This window comes from Cibotium barometz, chromosome 16, assembly GCF_041138505.1.
Source record: "Cibotium barometz isolate CiBa-2024 chromosome 16, ASM4113850v1, whole genome shotgun sequence".
In the NCBI taxonomy this organism is placed as follows: domain Eukaryota; kingdom Viridiplantae; phylum Streptophyta; class Polypodiopsida; order Cyatheales; family Cibotiaceae; genus Cibotium; species Cibotium barometz.
In genome coordinates this window covers 12,279,503-12,304,123 of record NC_141061.1, presented here as the reverse complement: position 1 = coordinate 12,304,123, position 24,621 = coordinate 12,279,503, and the positions used below count along the sequence as shown (strand labels likewise).

Sequence of the window (24,621 nt, the reverse complement as noted above, 5' to 3'; positions counted from 1 at the left end):
ACATATAGTTTTTGGTCCTCGCCAAGTATATATGCACACTTTTTGGATATAGGAAAATGAAGGAAAAAAGAAGTTGAGAGAGAAAAAAGGAGGAATCTCTCTCTCTCTCTCTCTCTCTCTCTCTCTCTCTCTCTCTCTCTCTCTCTCTCTCTCTCTCTCTCTCTCAGCTATGGCAGTTTGACAGTTCAGTATTTTGGCTGTAACTTGAGCTAGGAGCATCAAAATGCTAAGTCGTTTTGACCAGCAGAGCTGGATTTAGGCTTCACAAATTGTAGAAGAAAGGGGATTTTATTATCATTGCAAGTGGTTTAAAATATAGAAATAGAAAGACTATTTTTCTGCACATAGTTTGCCCTAAAGAGTCTACTTGACTTAAGACTTATCGCTCTAGTGTTTGAGAATTTATGTGGTGTGAGCACAAATATATACATAATTTTTCCTCATGTATGCAAGATTGTGGACAATATTGCTAAAGTCTTATGATGTCTCTTGATTGGTTGAGCTTGTAGACTTAGCTTCGTGTTCAAACGAGACTCTGCTGAAATTTTCTAAGCAATACAATGTCCACTACCACTTGCAAGGGGCCTTCTTCATCAATGAAATCCAAAAACATGATGGAAAATGATCGCAAATCCCCAAAGGTTTTTGATATAAAAACATTTTCATCATCAACAACAAGGGAAGCTACGATTATGGCTTGCTTGGTCTCATTGTTGCAAGAGATCATTAACAAGCAAGCTGAAGAGTTGCACACTCTTGTAATGGAGTATGGCACTTTAAAAGTTCTCATGGCTAAGAATGAACACCGTAAAAAGATGCTTGAAATGCAAATGAATCGCTTGATGCAAATTGTGAATGAAGTTCAATAATGTAAGTGCTGTCTTGTGGACATGAATGCTTTGAAAGAGCACTTGAGCAAAGTTAAGCATGACTATGCATTGAAAGAGGAAAAGTTGGACACAATGCGACATGATGTAAGTGAGATGAGGAAAACAACCAAGTCATGGGATAATGTATATAATGGAACTACGGTTTTCGATTCCTCTATCATGCAAGCTACAAATCAAGCAAAGAATGTGGAAAATGTGGATGTAAAAGAATTACAGGAACAAGAAAGACGTTCCAATGAATCACAATTGTTGACAGAAACACCTTCATCTCTTTGAATTGGTATTAAAAAGTTTTTCGAGACCCATTTTGACATGTTTGGAATCACGGTTTATGGTGCTCATAGAGTTGGTAAACTAGGAGTTCCTCGCTCGGGAGAAAGGCCTATTGTATGCACTATGGCTGATGAAACAATGCACAAGATTATCCTTCAAAATATTTGGGCCTACCTGAAAGGAATGGGATATTTTGTGTGTGAAGACCATACCATTATGCAACAAAATGCTCGTCGCAAATCATATGAGGATAGAAGCAAAAATCTCAAGGAGCTATCTCATGAAGAAAAGACACCCAACCACAATGGAAATAAGGCCATCCAACAAATAGGGAAATGTGACCTATGAGACCAACTCATGATTGTGAATATGCTTTTGGAGTTGTAATGGATATCCATGGGATGCGGGACTTGGCATTGATGAGCTAACCAATCGTTCAGATTTAATACTTGTTGAAACATGGGAGCGTGATGCCCAACAAATTAAAAAAATACAATGTGCATCCTTTGATGTGGGCAAAGAATCTATGATAACGAAGAGGACAAGGAGGTGTCGCATGTATGATTAAAAAAGGATTAGAAGATAATGTTTTCTATCATAAAAGATGACAAGCATAAACATTACATATGGCTGAAAATAATGACACCAAATGGCACACCTACTTTTGTGGCAGGTTTCTACATTCCTCACCATGACTATAAGTTCTATGCATGCTTGGATAGAGATCAGCCTTTTGTTAAGATCTAGAGGAAGACATTGCTTACTTCAAGAACTAAGGTGAGGTTATTATATTTGGTGATATGAATGCACATACAAGAACTTTACAACAACATGACATACAACAATTTGACATACCACATGTTTCAAGTAGGCTAGAGATGTATACATGTATAGGTAAACTTCTAGTGATGAAAAAGAGCTGGATCAATATGGCAAGTTACTTCTACACATGTGTAATAGTTCTAGAATGCTCATTGCAAATGGAGTGTCTCTATGGAATGGAACAGATAGCTTTACATGTAGAAAACACAATGGAGATAGTGTGGTTGACTATATGTTACTTTCGGAAGCTATCGTGGATTGCATTTTTACACTTGGTCAGTGGAATCCTGAAGCAGATCATAGGACTTTATAAAGTATTGATCTCAAATGTAGGGAGAGACCCAAATATTTAAACTTCAATCATGTGTGGGACACTTATCTTTGTGTATAGACTTCAAACAAACACCCATGTGTGCTAATATGGTTGACCAAATGCTATGAACAACCAAGCTCCAACATGATGCAACATTAGAATGCAAGTGGGGAGTCTTCAAGCAAGTGATTTGCTCTTGTGCAAAGGAATGCTTTGCCATGAAGCACATGTCTTACAAAGACATCAAATATAGCTCAAAAAAGAAGTGATTTGATAAGGAATGCAAAGAAGCCTGAAAGTGCTTAAAAAGATTAGATACAAACAAAGATAAAGAAGGATATGAAAAGCATTTACATGCATACAAAGCACTTCTTCAAAAAAAAAAAGACGGGAAGTCAAGCAAAAGTTTTTTCAAGTTCAAGAGAAAGGACATGCATATGGTAAATTTTGGAGAAACATAAAGGGAATGCGTGTTGAGAGTTTTGGTGACTTGAGTCTGATGGACATGTATATGCATTGTAAGAAACTATATGAGCAACCAAATGTGGGGAAAATGCCATGCCATGGTTCTCTTTCATGTATTCCTTCCTTTTTGACCACCAAGGATGTATGCAGAGGGCTTGAGAAATTGGCCACTCATCGCAAGGTAGGAGATCTTCAAGGTATAAAGCCCGAAATGCTTAAATGGACAAGGGAGGAAACACATTGTTGGATACATGATATGTTTAACCTTGCACTTCAACATAGTATGCCTCATGATTAGAGTACAAATTGGATCAAACCCATACATAAAGCGGGAAATGTGAACAATGTAAACAACTATCGGATTGTAATGGTTCTTTCTCTTATGGCAAAGTTGTTTGAATGTGTCATGGAAATCAAGCTAAGTAAATGGGTTGAAGAGAATGGCAAATGTGCAAACGGTCAAGCGGGCTTCCTTAAACATCATAGCACCATTGATCATCTTGTCACTCTTTAAGTTCTCATGGAGGAAAGCCATTTGAAAGGTAAAGGATTGTATTGTTGCTTTGTCAACTTCAAGAAAGCTTTTGACATGGTTCCCTCTAGGAGAATCTTTGAAGACGTATGATGGAGCTCCAAGTGCCAAGTGAATATATGCATGCAATTTCACATATCTACGAGAGGTGTTATGTCGAGTGTGCATGGGAGAGGAAATTTTTGATTTTTTCATAAGCACTATTGGTGTCAAGAAAGGATGCCCACTTTTGCCAACCCTCGGGTTTAGGGGATGAGAATGGGGGGAGAGAGAGAGAGAGGAAAAGGTAAAGGGGTTCTAGGGGATGAGAATGGTGGATAGAGAGAGAAGGAGATTCCTCCTTTTTCTCTCTCTCAATTTGTTTTCTATTTTTTAATTTTTTCTCCTTTCTCTTTTATCTAATGGGTGTGCATATATAGTTTTTGATGCTAATGAAAAACTATAGGTGTGTAAGTGTCCATACATACATAATAATGAAGAGAATGCAAACTCGAGATGCCAGTGGGACTTTATGGGGAAAATCTAAGGGGTGGGTGCTTATCCGCCGGTGTAAGATGAGCTGGTATAACTATTGGGAAGACCTAAGGGGGTTGTCTCTAAAATAGTGTGTGCACATGAAGATGAGAACCACTATCCCCCATATACCTAGGGCTCCCTAACCAAAAATGTATGTACAAGATTCTAGAACTAAGTGCAAGGATTTGAGTACCGGTGTGAAATGTGATGTGCATGAATGCAAGGCACAAAATTGATATTACAAAAAACCCTATCTCATACTAGCCCTCCCCCAAGATTTGGAGACATTCATGCTTCCAAAGCATCAAGTATGTTGAAGATGTCAGAGAGGTGAGGTGTGAATTCACCCATGTCCTAAACTTTGCTAGAGGTTTCTAGTCTACTATTGGTTGCTTCTTTTAGGAGGTTGAATGTGGGTGTAGTATCCATCCTTAGTAAGTAAGGTTTTAGCCTTCATCCACTTACTTAGATCTTATGAAGCTTCATCGATAACTCTTGTAATAGAGTTGATAGCTCCCATTCTTATACTTGTGGTATCTCACATTCATATACTTGTGGTAGATGAGAAATGTCCCCTCTTAGAAAGGAAAAAAATTTGTGTTTTGTTTATTGTCTAGTCAATTGTCATAGAATAGAACCAACATTCCCTCCTTTATCTTTTTGTCCTTCAAATGTTTATTGAACTCGTCCCTCTTCTAGTTGGCTTGGTAGATGTAATGACTTATTGCCTCATCCTCCATAGTTTCCTCTAGCTTGTGTAGATCCACCATGCATTTTTCCAATCACTTCCAAAGGCTCTTGCCATGCTCTTAGTAAGACTTGTAGGTAGGAATTTCCATGTCTATTGGCAAAAGTGCCTCTTGACCATACATAAAATGGAAAAGCGTGAATTGCATAGAAACTTTGAATGACATGTGGTATGCCCACAAAACCATCATCAGATGATTATCCCACTCCTTAGGATTCTCTTGTACATCTTGAGATGATCTTTCCCAAGATCTTGTTTGCCTTTGCCAATAACCCATTGCACTAGGGCTAGTAGGGATTGGAATCCTTACGGTTCATTTAGACTCTCCAAGAGGTCTTGAGTGACTTGTCCTGAAAATCTTAACCCCCCTAATATGAGAGGATCTCTAGGGGTGTTCCAAACCTATAGCATATGTTCCACCTCTTTAGCCATGATCCCTCTAGTTCTAGATGAACTATTCCACCTCTTTAGCCATGATCCCTCTAGTTCTAGATGCTTTTACTCATGGGTCATGTAATCTACTACAACCCAAATGAACACCTTACTTGAGCTTGTCCTTGGAAGGGGACCCATAGCATCTATGCCTTGTTTCTCGAAAGGCTATAAGAGAACATTGACATTCTTGCCTCGAAATAAGTAAGCCTCTTGTCCTCATACACTAGGCATGCCTTGCAACTTGTGTACAAATGTTGTATGTTCCTATGAAAGTTGGGCCATGTTTACTATGCTAAATAAATCTTCCTCCTAGTGATATACTACACAAAGTGTTCTCCACAAACATGATGACAAGACTAAAGAATATGAGTGATCTCCACCCTATTAGGCACCCTCATCAAGAGTAATTTTTTACCCTTATGATAAAGATCATCACCAATGAGTTGATAGGAGACTACCTTGGCCACCAATCGATTCTTTTGAATTTTATCAAGGTGATTGGGACACTCATTAGTGATAGAAAACTATTGTATGTCTTGCAAGTCCTCCCCTATGCCTTGCATCTTCGGCTCTTGGAACTTGACTACTCCTAGCATCACCTTTTCTAGGTGTTGATTTGCTAGGATATCCACCTCCTTATTGAGTTTTCATGGTATGTATTGAACTTGAATCTCTTCAAATCTTGCCAAAATATTCTTCACATGCTTAAGCCATCATAAAAGATTTTCACTTTTGCAATCCTAGATTCCTTTAACGTGTTTAATGTTGAGGAGGGTGTTGCCCTTCACCATATCCTCTCTATATGCCTCATTCTACGCATAACTCAAGCCCCATTTTCAAGGCTACATCCTCTCCTTCATTGTTCAAAATGATTGCAAAATTCTTCCCTCCTTAAAGAACCTCCTCATTTGGGCCTTGGAGAAGAATGCCTCCTCCTACCATACCTAGATTTTGCCTGCAACAAGCACCATCAAAGAACAATGTGAAAGTAGTTTCTAATGGTGTAGATAGGTCTTTCTTAATCTCTCCCTCACTTCCTTCCACTAGTGATTTTTTTTTCCAGAACACATCCTCTAGGCTATCTTAAGTGCTTTCCTCTACATAAAAACAATAATAGAACTCTTATAGCTGTACACCCACTTGGATATCCTACTAGAGAGGTGCATGTGTTGTACAACAAACAAAAAATAGTGCTCAATTGTGTGAACAAAAAGTAGTCTTGCTAAAAGATAGGGCTTGAATTTTCTAATAACAAAGATTAGTACAAACATCATTCATCATTAATGACAAAGATTAGTACAAACATCATTTGTTAACAAAACAAAGATTAGTACAAATAGTCTTATTAAAAGATAAGGCCTGAATTTTCCAACAATAGAGATTCAAACAAAAAACATTTTTCTACATCTGTGTAGCCTTTTTTGACCTTTCCCATAATCTTGCTAGCAGAGTAGGCCGGCCTCATAAAGGAGTTTTGTTTTTTTTTAGAGTAGTAGTAGTGCCCCAAATGCCTTAGTCCTTCCACTTGGAAAAACATAAAAATTCTAGTCCCATTGTGGGGGGTTAGCAATGTGCTAAGAGAGCACATTGCTAACAGTGCTAAAAGAGCACTCTTGAGTTTTTGAAAATCCTTTTGGTGCTCAAGAGTCTACTCAAAGCTATCCAAATGTACTAAATTTGGCAATGCAAACACCAATTGTGCTAAAAGATCAATAAAAAATGCCAAATACCTTACCTTTTGTAGAAACATCACCAATTTCTTATCGTGGTGGGAGGTGTCTGTGGGGTGGGAGGTGGTAGGGCCACAAGGTCAACCACTTTTGATGGATCTACTTCATTTCCTTAAATTGAAATTACATGTCCAAGTAGGGTTACATTCTTTTGTGCCACTTGCTTTTCTAGGTTGAGTTGCTCTCCAAGTGAGTGTAGTATCTAAAGGCCCTTGTTGACCTCTAAGCAATGCACATCTCTTCTACTATAAATACAAAAGTCATCAAGACAAACCCATATAGAAGAACCAAAGAAAGGCTGGAAGAAAAGGGATACAAAATGAGAAAATATGGTTGGTGCATTTGTGAGCCCAAATGGCATAATCCTGTAGACAAAGCAACCCCAAGATGTCATAAAAATATGGTCTTCTTTTGAATCTTCCTTAGCTATTCAAATCTAAAAATACCTTGAATATCCATCAAATAATATGTACCTCTCATGCCCGACTAGTACATCATTTGAGAATCTCATCTTAAAACAAGAGGGAAAAATGATCCCTTTTTGTGGCAATGTTTAACAGCTTATAATCTACACAAACTCTCTACTTACCATTCTTTTTGGATGTCACCACCATTGGATTGATCCACTCCAAATTGTCATTTGGATAAAAATAACCTTCCTTCAATAACTTGTTAATCTTAGCCAATGGTGCATTGCTTTGCACCAATCCCAACCTCCTCATCATCAACATCTGTGCTACAAGCTTGGTCACCGACATTTGTTCAATCCTATGCTCGATTTCCATAAACCCTATGATCTATGAATAGTTTTTTATGACCATGTTTGGGTACCTTTTCAACATGGCAAGATAGTCTATCTCTTCCCTCACTTGTCAAGTCATCTTCTAACATCTTCTCTAACCTACTTTATTGTTCTTCACTCCCTTCCTCACTCAAAAGTTAAACTTCACTACACTCCTTTGGGAAAAAAGTCACCCCCTTTGCATCCACAAAATTACTCTCCTTCTTACTTGAAGCCTCATCCTCACTCTCAATAGTGGAGTGCATGCTCATTGTCTCCTCATCCCACTATTGTCTTATATTTGACATCCAAATCCTTAATACCCTTCCTCATATCATCTATCACCCTCTAAGAACTAACCCCTAAATCCACCTCAAGATTAAACACCAAAACCCATGTTCCCCACTTCTAATTTTCACTCATGGAAATGAACCAAGGCCTTCCCAAAATGATTGGGTAGCCCTCCCCTTTGCTTTGGATCACATATATGTCTACCTTGACCTGAATGTCACATACCTTAATTCTCAATTCCTTGATCACTCTCAAACATCTAATGTTGACATTATTTGCCAATGTCACTCTAAATTGAAAAGGATATTTCACCTACAACCTCAATCGATGCATCATTCATTTGTTCATCACACACATGTGGGCTTACCTTCTATCCCTTAATCCATGCATTCAATATTGGGAACACATCCCCCTTCAAGCTTGCCTTGACCATGCCCCCACTGATTTTCCTATCCTTCTCTTGCTCTTCCTAGAGCTATAGCAAGCATCAACCACTACTTCCTAAGTAGAGTATAGTTCAAAGAGTTGTGCATAAGTTATATTGGGCTTCCTGATTTCTAAGTCTTCCACTCAGTCGTATGATTTGCGAATCTTCCCAAAGTGAAAAATCCTAAATGGTAATCTTCCTCCTAGGCTTCTTTACCTTCTTGTGTCTCTTACACTCATCTCTCCTTTCTTCCTACTAGAGGAGTCTTGACTTCTTTTCCCTACCTCTTTGTAATCCTGCATGGGCTCCTTGCCATGGTCTCCCCTTGAGTGCTTAAATATATTGGCATCACCTCAAAACCCCTAGACTTTTTGACTTCCCACTTTTCTAGTCTAATGATATTAACTATCCTATTCTTGGCAACCAAGCTAGCTATGGTGGCATAGGTGGTACTCCTACTACTACTGATGGGGCTAGGGGTGGAATTATCTCATCACCTTGATGAGCTTGAATAGCTTGATGAAACACGGTTAAGGGTAGTAGTAGTAGCTAGAATGTATGCACAAAAGAGAAAGCAAAAGCAGTTTCATGATGCTCACATCAAGAGTAAAGATCTCAAAAAAGGAGATTTAGTGCTAGTGTTTACATTGAAACAACACTCATCAAAGTTAAAGAAAAGAGGAATGGGACTTATGTCATATAAGACATTTCCACAAGTGGAGCTCTCAAATTAGCAACGCTTGATGGAGTACCCATGGCCAACTAGATGAGTGGATGTCGTGTTAAGAAATACAATGAACCATTAACCACTGAGATCCTGCAATGCCTTTGTGCATCAAAAGATAGAGAGCTACAATTAACCTGTCTGAATAGTCAAGCAGTAATAAGAGAAGGAAAAGCATGTGCATAGAGATGGAAGGGAAAGCAATTGTTAGGTAAACAAATGCGTGCTTACATTTCACAATAAACAAGCACACAAAGTGCCTTTACATAAACATTAGTTTGGTTTCACAATGTTTGTCTAGTGTTGCATTGATTGACACAGGTGCATACCTAAACTCGATATGCTATGAAATGTGGGAAAAACTAGGAAAATCAATGTTTCAAAGTTATACAAAGGGAATCCCGGAATCCCAGGTGTGTAGCAATTTCAAATGAAAATGTTTGTAAATGGATTAAACCTTGCCCATGAGTCCTATGTATTACAAAAATGTAGGATAATTGTAGAGATTATCTTAGGTCAAGCTTGACAAAGGACTTATGACTGCAGACCATTGTGGAAAAGGAGTTTTTCAAATGAAAATATTTGTAAATGGATTAAACCTTGCCCATGAGTTCTATGTATTACAGAAAGGTAGGATGATCACAGAGGTTATCTTAGGTCAAACCTGGCAAAGGACTTATGACTACAGAACATTGTGGAAAAGAGATGACATAGAGTTCACACTTGGTGAACTCTATGATAAAGCCATCTTTGGGCAAGGAGGTGCACATGCCAACAACGAATGTAAAACAACAATCAAAAAAACTTGCACCAAAGGATGCAATCAATCCCATGCACCTAAAGAAGAAGCTACAAATAGAGCAACCAACAAACACGAAAGGTACCTTGCTCAAGTGGATTCCAAAAGCCACATGCTCTAATAAGCGTGAAAATGTCACAAGAGCAAAAACAAAGACACATCCCAAAATGGATATAGACCAAGCACAAAAACATCAATGCACCACATGGGGAAACAATGAAGATGAGGTGTACTCAATGAAACAACAAATATGGGTACCCAAAACACTTCTAGATCCACAAGGACATCAACGAAAAATCTGGATTCCATGGAAGCTTAGTAAAATGTTGAAAGGTGCAACAGCTTACAAAAATGAAACAAAAAGATGATCTCCAAAGAAGATGAATAAATAGGGGATCAAGAGCTCCAAGAATAGCTCCATCAAACACAAAGTATGAAGCACATATGCTACAAACGAATGTTTGGATACCCAAGAGGCTTTTTGATGTGCAAAAAGATCAACAAAACATTTGGATCTCAAAGAAGCTTAACAGACAGGTGCCAAATGCACCACCACTCATTTAGAAGGCCAATTGTGCTAAAAAAAAAAAATCAAGTCCACACAAAAGTGGATTTGGCAAAAGAAGATCGCAACTAATGTGCCAAAGATGGCTATGATATTCGATTTTGCCTGCTGCCAGAGATCTACAAAAGCTAGCCATCCAAGTGTGGAAAAAAATGTTCAACCCCAAAGTACTATCGTAGACATATGCTATCAAGGGGTGACACAAAGAAAAGAAGAGATGGTACCAAATGTGATCAAGACATCTCACATGATGATAAGGGAGCGAGCGCTTCAACTGCCAATCAAACTCTTTGGACTGTCAAGTTTATACATCAAAAGTAATAGCAAGTTAAAGGTGAGAAAGAGTGCATCAACTTCGTTAGCGAAAGCCCTTGGACCACATTGCTCCAAGACCTCTTCTTGCACAACATGAATTATTAAGTTGCATTGACTGTGTTGCATATAGGGCCAAACTACACGGCCTTGCATAGGCATTTTTAACCACCCATGCACCTTAGCAATTTTGCTAATGCGCCTACTTTGTCCCTAGGACTTTGAACAAGTTGGGGAGGGCATTGCCATGTGGACAATTCAAGCTTCAAGTCATATGAAAAGTTGCATGAAATGGGCATTGTATTTGAACATTTTTCAAGAGTAATTTTGCATTTTCTTGTTGCGAAATTTTGGAATTTTTCAACTCTTGTGTGAGTATGCCCATGCATATGGTACAAGAATGGAGGCAACATAATGAGTGAACCCCTAGGTGTGAGTTGTTCATAATAATGCCAAATTTAGTAGTTCATAATAATAAATAAATCAAGTTTCGGGCTCTAAACCTCATCAAAAGATTCAAAACTTGATACCATCAATTTTTTTGTGTTTTATAGTTATTTAGGTAATCTTTGATGTTTTTCTATTTTTCAATTGAATTTTATAATTTTTGGTATTTTTCTTATTTTTTGCCTAATTTTCTTAAAAAAATAATCATGGAAAGCAAGGAAGCTCCAAAAATTATTCTAAGTGTAGAAGCCTGATCTACACAACATCAAGGTGAAGCAGTAGGGTGAACAAGAGGTCAATCCGACAACGCTCCAAAATTCACTTATTGTGCAGCGCTTTACAAACATCAAAATGGATCTAGCTGGGGCACCGGGCATCCAAACGACAAACCGTCTAAGCTGGGATGTAAGTATGAGGTCTAGGGAGTACGAATGTGTAAGAAAATCACATGCATTAGTCAGCCGAGTCGAGGGTACATGCACTTAGCTCTAGAATCCTCTCATTTGTGTAGTTGTGTGTGTGTGTGTGTGTGTGTGTGTGTGTGTGTGTGTGTGTGTGTGTGTGTGTGTGTGTGAGAGAGAGAGAGAGAGAGAGAGAGAGAGAGAGAGAGAGAGAGAGAGAAAGCCTTCATGACCTAGACCTACAAGATCATCCACACATTCATATGCACTCCCTAGCGATCCACTGCACACATTGGTCTTCTATAGGTATGTTCCAACACCTAGATAGAGTAGGCATATGCATGTAGGTTTAAAAACCCTAGAATCCCGATATAGGAAGAATCAAGCTACGGGAAAACTAACACACAAAAGAGTGTAACATAAATAAAAACTTGTCAAAATCAAATATTGAATGTGGAAACATGTTCTTTATGCTATGGGGAACATGTCAATACAATCAAAGTCTGCAAAGCTTCAACTAGCTAGAATCGCGATTCTAGCCAAGTGCTCTAAATTGAGGTCTAGCCATACCATCATGCTTGTCCAATCTCTAGAATCCATACATGTAGTTTGAGCCTAATTGGAATCATTTTGGCATGTCAAAGTGCAAAAATGATGCTTTGCCACAATAAGACACAAAAAGTGCTTCAACCATGTGCAATAGTGCTTCAAATCACATGAGGATGAGTAGGATGGGTAGGGGCATGACAGGAAACATGCACATGAAGTTAGCTATTGAAAAGCTCATACCTCCTAGAATCTTGATTCTACATTATCTACTAGATGTTGACCAGATTCACATCATTATATAGTGCACATGTTGTAGAAAAGCTAGGGTAAACCTAAATCATGAAAATGCACTAAGAATACAAATTTTGGCAAATTTTAGAGTGCAAAGAGATTTTTGAGATTCTAGCAGGGTTTTTGGAGTGCAAATGCTACAAGGATTGGGGATTATGCTCAACATAGTGCTACCAACTAGGCTCGCCAATTAGCTCTCAAAAAGGGCAAAAATGCTAGAATCGTGATTCTACACATCTCTGCATCTTGCACAAATTATGTCACTCCTACATTGTACTGCATTTGTCAAGTGCACTCCTAAAGTTTCATTGCAAATGGGTATTTGGATGAAAAGATATCAAGAATTTTGTGTTATGGTCAAAATCGCCATAAACGCCATTGACATGCATGCTTCCACGAGCTCGAACAATGAATCGGAGATAAATTTTCAAGGTTTTAAGCTTCGCTTATATCCTTCCATGTGTTTTCTACTTTTGTAGAAAGGATGGCATCCAACTCCCAAGCAAGGCAAGGTCCCCAAGAAAAGAGAAAGAACTGGAAGTGAAATCTTCATAGGGGAGTTCAAGACACCCTTAGGCCAGAAAGTGGGAATGCCTGTGATTCCAAAAAATTTCCAAAGAATGCCACCATAAAGATGTGATGGAAGTTTTTGAGAGAGTTGGCTTGCAAGCTTATTTCAAATCTTCCAAGCTGGGGGATTGACATAAAGAGAGAATATCAACTAATGACCACAATTGAAGAGAGGGTAGCCAGGTGCACATAGAAGACAAAGATGGCCAAATCAGTGTTATGGCAATCTTACTAAAGAAGTGATGTGGCTGATGTGCTAAGGCTCCCATGGGGAAATCAAAGTTTAATCACAAAACTCTCTGCACATGAAGGAAAGGCCACATTTCTTATGACTAGGAAATAGAACCAAATATTCAAAAACTTGGTCCAATGTAAAGTAGAGCTTCCATTGCATCTCTTCACTTAAAAATTCTAGTTTGGGCAGGCTGATAGATACACCTAGCCGCCACATCGCAGAGTGGCACATACATTTTCAAAGAGTGCCTTCAAAAGATAAACATAAGCGCCAACTGTGTGGGGCTAATATTGCATGATCTAAAGGTGCATGCTTCTTCAACAAAGATCAAGAACAAGTTGTTCTTCAATAGTGGGCATGTCCTCACAAGGCTAGCCTATTACGGCTTAGGGATGCTTAAGGACCTATCGGCACCTCATGATATGGAGGAGGAATGGGTTGCTTTATGCAAGCCCTCAACAAGAACCATCAAGCATCTAAAGGCTCAAGAAGAAAGTCCAGCTCAGGCTAAATAAAAGGTAGCCCAAGGTTCATTTTGAAGATGTAGACTAACCTAAAGAAGCTAAAGTTGAGAGTTCTTCTGAAGCACCATTATCAGATAGCTCAAGCTCTAAAGATTAAGGTGAAGAGCAAGAAGAAGACCCATTCAAAGAGCACCCTACACGTCCTAAGCACCAAGCTCGATGGGACCGCTATCTTGCTCTAAGAGGGAGCAAAGAACAAAGCATCAAAGAGATGTTGCAACAAGAACTTCTACTATTCAAGCCCCAAGGCCCCAGACCAAAGAAGATGCGGCAGTGGCATGAGCAAGGTTAGAGCACTTGCGTGAGTTATGTGAAATTGACATGCACACTGAGGCACTCACCAAAGTGACAAAAAAAAAAGATTCAAGAGGCATTGGGCTAAGCCACTGGCACATCAATTGCTCTGCCAATGAAAGGGCAAAAAAGGCTAGAGTAGGAGAAATGCAAAGGCAATCTAAGCGTGAAAGAGCTGAAGAGGATGTAGACCCTCAACTACCTGAAATAGTTTGCTTGAAAGAGCTGAAGAGGATGTAGACCCTCAACTACCTGAAACAGTTTGCTTGAAAGAGCTGAAGAGGAGGTAGACTCTCAACTATCTCAGCCGGTGCCTGAAGATACCATTCCAGAGATGGATCTTGTGCAAGACCCTCCGAATCAACAAGAAGAGACTACAAGAGTCCCTAAAGAAGAACCAAGGATGAAACTTGCACGATGTGAGGCAACCCCTCAAACATCCCAAAAGGATGTACCCACAGCAGAAGAGCAGCCTATATTTAAGACTATCACAAAGTATAATTAGGAATACAAGATAAATATAATAGATCTAAAAAGGGTCATAGAGAAATCCTCTGTATCCTTTATATGGATGATGAGAGATAGGCAGCCTATGTGCATCCCTTTGGCCCATGCATAGATATTGATGACTATGAAGAACCTCAAGAAGAAGTAACTAAACTAGCCCTAGAGAGTCAAACAATGGTGGAGCTAGAAGTGCCATGTGCTCATGTTGTTGAAGACATTGGGAAATCAGCACCGGACTCTAATGTGCTCAATGATGAAGAAGAGCTAGAGTAGCTCTCAGAGCTAAAGAAGAAGCAGCGATTTTAGCACAACACAAGCTACAAAAGTAGGAAGAAGAATCAGCTGCCACAACAAGTGTGCCGGAAACGAAAGCAGAGACAAGCCAAGGAAAGGACACTGAATATGATCCTATGCTCCTCCTTGCAAAGAGAATCTCGTGCTCCTCCCTACAAAGAGACTCATGGATGAATTGCAAAGCCTGATGCATGCAGTGGCAAGACATGCCCATGAATTCTCTTCCCTTCAAGAGATCTTACAGATGCAAAAAGAGATAGTGGCCAAACAAGCTGAGGAGCTGAAGAAGGAATACAAAAAGAATGAAAGACTCATTGTTCGTACATTGAAGGAAAAGGATGCTGAAGTCAACAAGCTCTTTGAAAAATTGAAAGGCCTTGAAGGTCATCAAATGACAGAGTTGAATGCCAAATTTGACAAGGCACAAATAGAGGTATGGGGGGCAGAGAAAGAAGCGCAGCAAAAGGCAAAGGGTTCAATCCAAGGAGTAACCATACAAATGACAAGATGAAGGATAAGCAAGTGCAAAACTTGCAACTTGTGCAATGAATTGCCAACAACAAATAGCTTGACCAAGCAAAATCCACTCTAAGAAGGTTCTTGGAAAATCTCATTGTAGGTACAAGACCGTCAGAGCCAAATGTCAATGATGAAAAGATCAAGACCTCAAAAGACAATTAGAAATGGAGAAGCTACAAAGAATTACACTTCTAGAAAGTTTCATGCAGAAGGAGGTAAATAAAGATAAGGAAATGGAACAACTAAAGGTTGAACTTGCAAAAACAAAAGCTACACTACAGGCAAAAGAAACTGTATGATCTCACAAACACTCTCTTTTCTAGCAAAAGCATCAACACACGCATACTAAGCATCAAACCACTTATCTGTACATGCATAAAATGCCCAATTAACATTGTTCGAAACCTCACAATGAGCTATAAATTTTTTGCACTCCAACCTCAAGTTGCCCCTTATGCATAAATCACGGAAAACCCCCTGATACTGACCCCCAACACAGATATATTCTTCACAAAAAACGAGCATAAATGACTTACACAAATGACTTACACTGTGTGCAATTTTGGACACCAACTATAGACAACTTTTGATTGCATATTTGTAGCACTTAGGAGTCCCAAATTTATTTCTCAAGTTGCTCTATGCGCTGCCACAAACGGGTTGCGATTCGGAGCTCGGAGCGGTGAGTTACACTTTGCACATTATGTGTGGCTTTTTCTCAGGTCATCGATGGCTATTACGATGGCTGATTTGTGTGGGGGTATTATGTGGAGTCATCGATGGTTATTATGTCATTGTTGTGTGCTCGTGATTCCTTGGATAAGGTCATCTACACATCTAATCACTATTGTGACTCCTTCCGCCCACACTTTTGAGAGAGAACGTCTCGTCGAAGAGAGAGAGAAACACTAATTGAGAACCATAGCTCTCAGTACCAAATGTGTGTGGGGTATTATGTGGAGTAATCGATGGTTATTATGTCATTGTTGTGTGCTCGTGATTCCTTGATGCAATTAGCTTGATGTGTGTGGGGTATTATGTGGCTATTTCTCAGGTCATCGATGGTTATTATATCATTGTTGTGTGCTCGTGATTCCTTGGATAAGGTCATCTACATCAGCGAAGTGGTGAGGGACCATCGCAGACTCAGCTAGCAACTCCTTCTGTTGATGATGAGTGGCAGCCCGACTACTGTGGCTCCTTCTGCCCACACTTTTGAGAGAGAACGTCTCGTCGAAGAGAGAGAGTGGAGAGAGAAACACTAATTGAGAACCATAGCTCTCAGTACCAAATGTGTGTGGGGTATTATGTGGAGTCATCGATGGTTATTATGTCATTGTTGTGTGCTCGTGATTCCTTGGATAAGGTGATCTGCACATCTAATCACTACTGTGGCTCCTTCCGCCCACACTTTTGAGAGAGAACGTCTCGTCGAAGAGAGAGAGTAGAGAGAGAAACACTAATTGAGAACCATAGCTCTCAGTACCAAATGTGAGAGAAGGGGTGCACGTACTTCAGTTGCCAAAAATGAAATGTGGAAAGATGTGGTGTTACTCCCCACCTAGCTTTTAACCCAAAGATGCCTTTTTTTAATGTGATTCTGGTCAGCAGTCGTTCCCACCACCAACGCTCACACAACCGTTGCACCTTTGCCATGGGTTGATCCCCGAGCTTGAACCCTTGCCCCGCCCGCCCCACCTCGGCCTTACATGGGCTCTTGTTCACACCACAAGCATGGTTCCAATCTAGGCAGCTTGCCTCGAACCTAGAAACATTAATGGACCATTTCTAACACAAACATTGTGCTCAAAGTGTGCTTGCATGTTCTAGACAACAAGTATCACATCGTGCACTAAAATTTCATCAATCCAAGATCAAACATGTCAAAGTTTCATAGGCTTTGTAAATGCTAAAAGTTTCTCTTCATCCTTCCTTGTGAGACGAGCAAGACATGCACGTAGAGCATTAAGATAATGATAACATCCTTTACCTTTTTCACGTAAACACACTTTGACCAACTCATCCACATATAGTGTAGAGAAAGTGAAAGCTTCGTGAGGTAGGGATGCCCACTTGCTGCCTTGCTACTTTATGCCATATCGATAGATGCCCTAGGGTGGCTTATCGAGGAAGAAATGAAAAAATGTACCCTAAAAAGGCATCCTCCTTTCGAATGGAGTCTCATAGATGTGCCTGCAACAATTTGCTCATGATGACACCTATGGACATATCAATAATAATGAGTCGTCAATACAATCATTCTGGAAATGCTTAAGGATTTTTTGTATAGCCTCTAGGTCTCAAATCAACCATGAAAAAACAAAAATCAAAATAGTCACAAAACCCTCTCCCTAATGGTTTTTGGACTAAGGATGTAAAATCATTCCCAGCAACAGTTCCATCTTGAGGCTTCTATGCATCCCTATGGGATGTGATATCTCCATCCAAAAAGATGGGCCTAGATACAAAGTAAGCTTAAGTCCAAATTTAAGTAATGGAGAGAGTGATGCCAACTATCCTTTGCAATAGGAAAGTGATGGTTCTCAAACATCTCCTAATTCCCTCGACCATTTTCTTCCTGTCTTGCTGGAGACCTTCCAATAAATCCCTAAATGATCTACACACTCTTTGCAGAAGCTTTCTATGGGTTGGCTACCCTTTTAGTTAAAAAGGTTACCAAAGTCAAAGAGCACAAAGGCTTGGACATCGCTAACATTATCGACATTGCCACTAAGATGGCATCCAAATGGATCCTCAAAAGCTGGTTGACCCCTTGGGAGAGCTAGGCCCTCCTCCTACAAAGAAACATGCCAATTTCTCCTTGGTGGATGCTAAATATTGGAGAAATCTTCTGAAAATAACCTCATCAAATAACCTCTAGAAGCCCTCTATTCAAAAGCCTCTAGCAAGCCTAGAATGCCCTAAAAGGAAACATCACAATCAGCAAGAACAAGTGGCAGGTAGAAGGGGCACATAACAATGTGGCCTCTTGACCCCATCCCTGCTTAGACCATCCAAGTATCCCTCTCCTTGTACAAGAAAGGTTTTTCGTTGTGGGGAGACCTTTAGAACTGCACTACACAAGGGTGGTACATAGCATTTGAGCTAGAACAAAGACTTAATCTCCCAAACTCGACAATTTGTCTATTGGTGCAAAGACACTCCCTATGGCCCTCTAAGGGAAGCTATCTTCTCCCCCCCACCTCAAGGGTGTCTCTTAGAGCCTTCACTTGGTCGAATGACTATCCCCTACTTCCCATCCCGAGGTCAATCAACAAACCCCTAGTCAAGCTTCATCCTAAATGGATGATCCTATGGGACTACAAGCAATGGTACTCTCAATTCACTGCAATTTGGGGAACGCACATGGATGGAGCCCAAGAAATCCATCCTATTATGGCTGATTCTTCACTCAGCAGTCTGGACTAATGCTAAACCAAAAAAAGTAGGTTTCAGCAATGGTTTTAGTGCCCTAGATGCTACCAAATGGAAGAAACACTGACCCACCTTGCAAGTCTCAAAAAAAAGGGCAAGTATATGGAGTGAATTATTATTGTGTATATGGCTGAAGAGAAATTCCTATATGTATTTAACTCTCCAAAAATCGACGTTCTAATTGACCTCAAGAATGCCTTAATTTTGCAAGAAAAAGGACCATTTAGGCAAAAATCCAAGCCTAGAACCAAAGTTGGCTACCAAAAAAGCCATTTGCTAAGCAATGCTCCAATAGGCGGACTCCTTCACCCCCGAAGGAATATCTGAATCCAAAATCACCTACTTTTGACTGCATAAGGCAGAATGCAATGCTTTTGAAGACTTTTTGACCAATGATATAGAAATCTCTACTCATATCTTTAGAGTTGTGGGCCTTCAGAACATTCTCTAATCCCTGGGTCTTATTTGTACCTTTATGTGAATGGTGAGTTTCTTAAATGTACTACTTAACTGGTTGGACTTCCTTGTAAAAATCCTTTTTGTACCATTTTCTCTCTCTTCCTTTCTTAGATAATATAATCTCTATGCCTTGATTGAAAAAAAAGAAAGAAAGAGAGAGAGAAAGTGATAACACCAAAGAATATAATCTCTATGCCTTGATTGAAAAAAAAGAAAGAGAGAGAGAAAGTGATAACACCAAAGATAGCACTGTTGACCTTTTTCACATGGCAAGTACCTCTTGCAAGTCATCCATATAGAATATTCAGATAGTGATAACAACACTAACCTTTTTCACATATAGAATGCTTTTCTTGAACCCTTGGTTGATCAAGTGTGGATATATTTTTCTCTCATTTTTCTTTACAGATGTTGTGGAGCTTTTGTGTGACCTACGAAAGCCTTTCTTAATACACATAATCTTATTTATTGACCAATTCCATGGTATGTAGCATGTACCTTCAGATCACTTAAAGCTCAATTGGCAGGGATATTGAAGATCGCCATGATAATTTTATCAATGTCATGTATGTGATAGTCACTAGGGTATAAAGGTCTGGTTGCCTACAAGAAAGCCCATGGGTGTGCAAACTATGGTTGGGAGGTGAGTTGAGAGCTTCATAATCTATCTTCTTCCATGTTTGTGCTTTTGCAGAGGCACTACAATGGTATCTAGGTCACTCTCTAATATCCAAGGAAAGCATACGTTTCTTCTTTTCATACCCTGAGCATTATTGAGCCCTATTGATCATTCCTCTAGGGTTAGGTGAAAAGAACTTGCCATTTTGTACCTCCTCTCATGTGGTTGTGACATGGTAGCTTCATCACAATTTTACTCATCTTGATGGTTGTAACAATAAAAAAATTTGTTTTATCTTGGTTGAGCTAATTTGATCACTACTATTTGAAGAATCTTTTTTTTCTGAGTTTTCTCATTACCATCCGAGTTAATATGAAATGATAGAATTTTTCTCACAGAGTATTTACTTATTCATTTATCAATTATTCATGGAAATCAAACATAGAATTAAAGAAAACTCTAATTTTGATATAAAAATCATTTATGCATAAAATCAAATTTGATGAAAGTAACACTTTTATAATTAAAAAAAATTCTTTTATGCATCACTTTATGCATAAATATCAATATTGGTGAAAGTAACACTTTTATAATAAAAAAAATCTTTTATGCATCACTTTATGCCTAAAAATCAATATTGGTGAAAGTAACACTTTTATATGGATAAAAATAAATTTTGATGAAAGTAACACTTTTATAATTAAAAAATTTATTTTATTCATCACTTTATGCATGAAAATCAATATTGGTGAAAGTAACACTTTTATAATAAAAAAAATTCTTTTATGCATCATTTTATGCATAAAAATCAATTTTGATGAAAGTAACACTTTTATAAAAAAATATTTTCAATATGCATCTTTCTATGCATAGAAATTAATTCTAAAGAAAAGAACGCTTTTATAATAAAAATATTTTCAATATGCATCTTTCTATGCATAGAAATTAATTCTAATGAAAATAATGCTTTCATAAAAATATTTTCCATATGCATCTTTCTATGCATAGAAATTAATTCTAATGAAAATAACGCTTGTTTATAATAAAAATATTTCCAATATACATCTTTCTATGCATAGAAATTAATTCTAATGAAAATGACGCTTTTATAATAAAAATATTTCCAATATGCATCTTTCTATGCATAGAATGAAAATAACACTTTTAGAATACACAAACAGAGGGGATTACTCTTTTCGAATAACATAAAGATAAAACTTATTTCTACAAAATTTAAGAAAATTTTGCCATGGACTTGGTATGAAGAAATGTTTGCTTTTATTTCCACGGGAGAAATGCCTGCCCACTTAACTACAGATCAGAGAAGACGGCTCGCTTTGCGGAGTCGATCATTTGAGGTTTGTGTTGGTGAATTATACTATCGCAATGTTGCGGATGTGCTGTTGTGGTGTGTACTGCCGCAAGATCACAAAGAAGCAGTCTTACGGGAGGTTCATTGCGGTGTTGCGGGTGGTCACTTTTCTGGCAAGCTTACCGCAAAGAAAGTCTTACAGAGCGGGTTATGGTGGCCTTCGGTGCATAAGGATGCTTAACAATTTGTCTTGCAATGCGATGTTTGTCAGAGGATGGGCCAGCCTTCGCAGCGGGATCGCATGCCTCTACATCACATTCTTCCATTAGAGCCATTTCAGAAATGGGGTTTAGGTTTTATTGGTCCAATTAAACCAGCAGCAGCCAAAACCCGCAATCGGTATATCCTTACTGATTACTGCACAAAGTGGGTAGAAGCTTGGGCTCTAAGGGATAATACTGCGAATTCTGTCACACACTGTCTTTTTAAGGATGCGTTTACCAAGTTTGGCTGTCCGGTGGAATTAGTCAGCCATCGGGGCGGTCATTTCATTAACAAGGTCATTAAGTGCATGGCAAGGTTTTATACGGTGCTTCATCGCAAGTCGTCCCCATACTACCCTCAAGCGAATGGCCAGGTGGAGTCTTCAAACAAGCAGATAGTTCGTATTTTAACCAAAGTGGTAAGTCTTCACCGCACGGATTGGGATGAGAAGCTGCCAGCAACACTCTGGGCTTACCGCACAGCATTAAAGTAGCAACAGGGTTAACACCCTTTAAGCCTTTGGTATGGAGGCAATCACTCTGGCGGAATTTGTGGTTCCCAGTTTGCGGCTTGCGATTGCAGATCGACTACTTCCAGAAGATTCTGTATATATCGGGGAGCCCACAGTATGATTTATATATATATTTTCCCAAAGACAATATGATGAAATAAGTCACATATGGAAGTAAATTTTTATGTATAAAATTCTATATATTGGCATGTTCAATTGAGCAATTCTATAAAATTCTCAATTAGTGCCAAGTAGTGCACCCACCCCTAATAACCCCCCATATTGTGTCTCTCATGAAGCCATGCTCACGCTAATTTGACAGATAATTTGCATAAGTATCACATTGAGGATTGATGAAGTTTGATGAAGAAGATGATGCTGAAGTCCTCTTTGACAGATACTAACCCACCCCTAAGTAGTGCATTCCACGACGTTACTTGTTGGTACTACCTGGCCATGCACTTAAACAATGTTGTAAATTACATGCTAAAGAAAAGAAGAAAAAGGAATATAATAAAGGTTCTAACAGTTCTACCCTAGATAACCAGAGTGCTATGAAAGAGGACTCTACAAATGTTATCCTTGAATACTTCTCACTTATGGTTGTTTACAGTTTTAATCCTAACTAGGATTCATGTCTCAGAGCAACTACTTCATATAGTTGGTATCTTGACAATGGTGATTCCAAGCACATTACTTCTCAAAGAAGTAATGTCGATAATATGGAATTTGTGCAAGATGGTCACACTATTATGTGTGCCAACAATGCCTCCTATCTAGTCAAAGGTATTGGTGAGATTTGCCTTACTGTTGCTACTAGTGTGAGGATCTTTATCTTTAAAATGTGTACTCTTTATTCCAGGTATAAATAAGGATTTGCTTTCAGTGCCCAATCTAGCAAGGGGGGTCTTAATGTTGATTTTTGAGAGAGGGATTGCGCATGTGTTGTCTTCATGTGTGTGTGTGTGTATGTGCGCGCGCGCGCACGCGCATACATGCTTGGACAGCTAAGAATGAAAGAGTTTTATCCATAATAGCATGGGGCTAAATGATACATATATTCATCACATTGCATCCACAACCTCATTGAAGGAAGCTTGGGATTCTCTAGATAAATTATTTGGGGCAAGGGCAAACAATAAAAAATAAAGTTAAAAGTCTAATTAATATATTTTATACTTTTTTATTTTTAAACTATTTTTTATTTAAAAAAAGTAAGGGGACTCTTTTTAAAAAATCAAGGAAAAAAGTAGGGTTTTTTTAATAATAAATGGATAAAATAAATATGAGGAGGAGGTGGTTTAGAGTAAATGTGTGTGTGTGTGTGTTTGTGCGTGCGCGCCTATGCATATATACACATGAGGTTGGGTGCACGTGCATGCGTGTATGTATGAAAGTGTGTGAGTGTATTTAGAGAGTGCAGATGGGTTTTTTATGTTTGTACATAGGGGTAGGTGTGTGCAAGCATTGTGTGTATGTGCATATGAATATGTTGGCATTTTTAGAGATGTGTGCACGTGCGGATGTCTTATGTGCGCATGGATAGAGGGGGGTGTGCACGTGCAAGTTTTTTTTGCTTTTTTTTGTGTTTCGGTTTTTAAATTTCGTTCTTGGTTTGTGTGTTTGTATAATTGATAAGGTGTGCTATGTCACCACATGTGTATAACTGGGGTTTAAGGTTTCTAGCTTACCCATGAGGGCTCAACGAGTAAAGGCAGACAATTGTTTGCCCATCCATGCCAAAGCTTTAATGCCACTATGTCATCAACTTTGCTGGCATGCTTGATTGAACATAGCACACAAGGGTGTGCACAAAACAGTGTCGTTGGGACCATGGTGATCATGTAGAGCTTTTATATTGCTTGGTGAAGCCAAGGGATTGTGTGCGCAGATCTCGTGGGTTTTTGGTATTGTGGATAGCTTTTTGTGTTTCGGTTTTTAAATTTCGTTCTTGGTTTGTGTGTTTGTATAATTGATAAGGTGTGCTATGTCACCACATGTGTATAACTGGGGTTTAAGGTTTCTAGCTTACCCATGAGGGCTCAACGAGTAAAGGCATTGCCCATCCATGCCAAAGCTTTAATGCCACTATGTCATCAACTTTGCTGGCATGCTTGATTGAACATAGCACACGAGGGTGTGCACAAAACAGTGTTGTTGGGACCATGGTGATCATGTAGAGCTTTTATATTGCTTGGTGAAGCCAAGGGATTGTGTGCGCAGATCTCGTGGGTTTTTGGTATTGTGGATAGCTTTTCTTTAATTTAAATTGACGGGGGTGCACGGCTCTCTTGGGCTTTTTGAATTGACGAGGGTGCGACCACTACAATGTCCATGAGCAATTCCGAATACTTTGATGGCTTTGTTGACACATAAGTTGAGGAAGATGCCATCATTACTATCCACTCTTGCTTAAACATTGGGAGTGACATTGAAGGTATAGCTTTAAATCATTACTCCATCTTTGATTTGACCTTTGATGGCATGAATTTATAGGCTTGTGACATAGTTTCCCTTAACCTTTGGTTCCAAATGTAGGGGTTCCCTTCATAGAAGCTTTGAGCTTCCATTAGCTTGATTGGGATCCATCGAAGAGTGGGGTGGCATTGGGTATTAGGAATGTCCTTTAACTCTCTTTGGTTTAGGGATTTGTGGACGATGAGGGTTTTGGGACCTAAATAGAAGTATTCCCCTTTTAAAGAAGCCTTGAGCTTCTAACACCTTGGCTTAGGGATTTGTGTTTGCGGATGGGGAGGTTTTGGGACCC

General features: G+C 39.0%; 1 pseudogene; it reads left to right on the top strand.

The window, feature by feature from the left end:
* The first annotated feature begins 890 nt into the window (after positions 1-890).
* LOC147630372 (uncharacterized) lies at positions 891-3,302 on the top strand (annotated as a pseudogene).
* Positions 3,303-24,621: the final 21,319 nt, after the last annotated feature.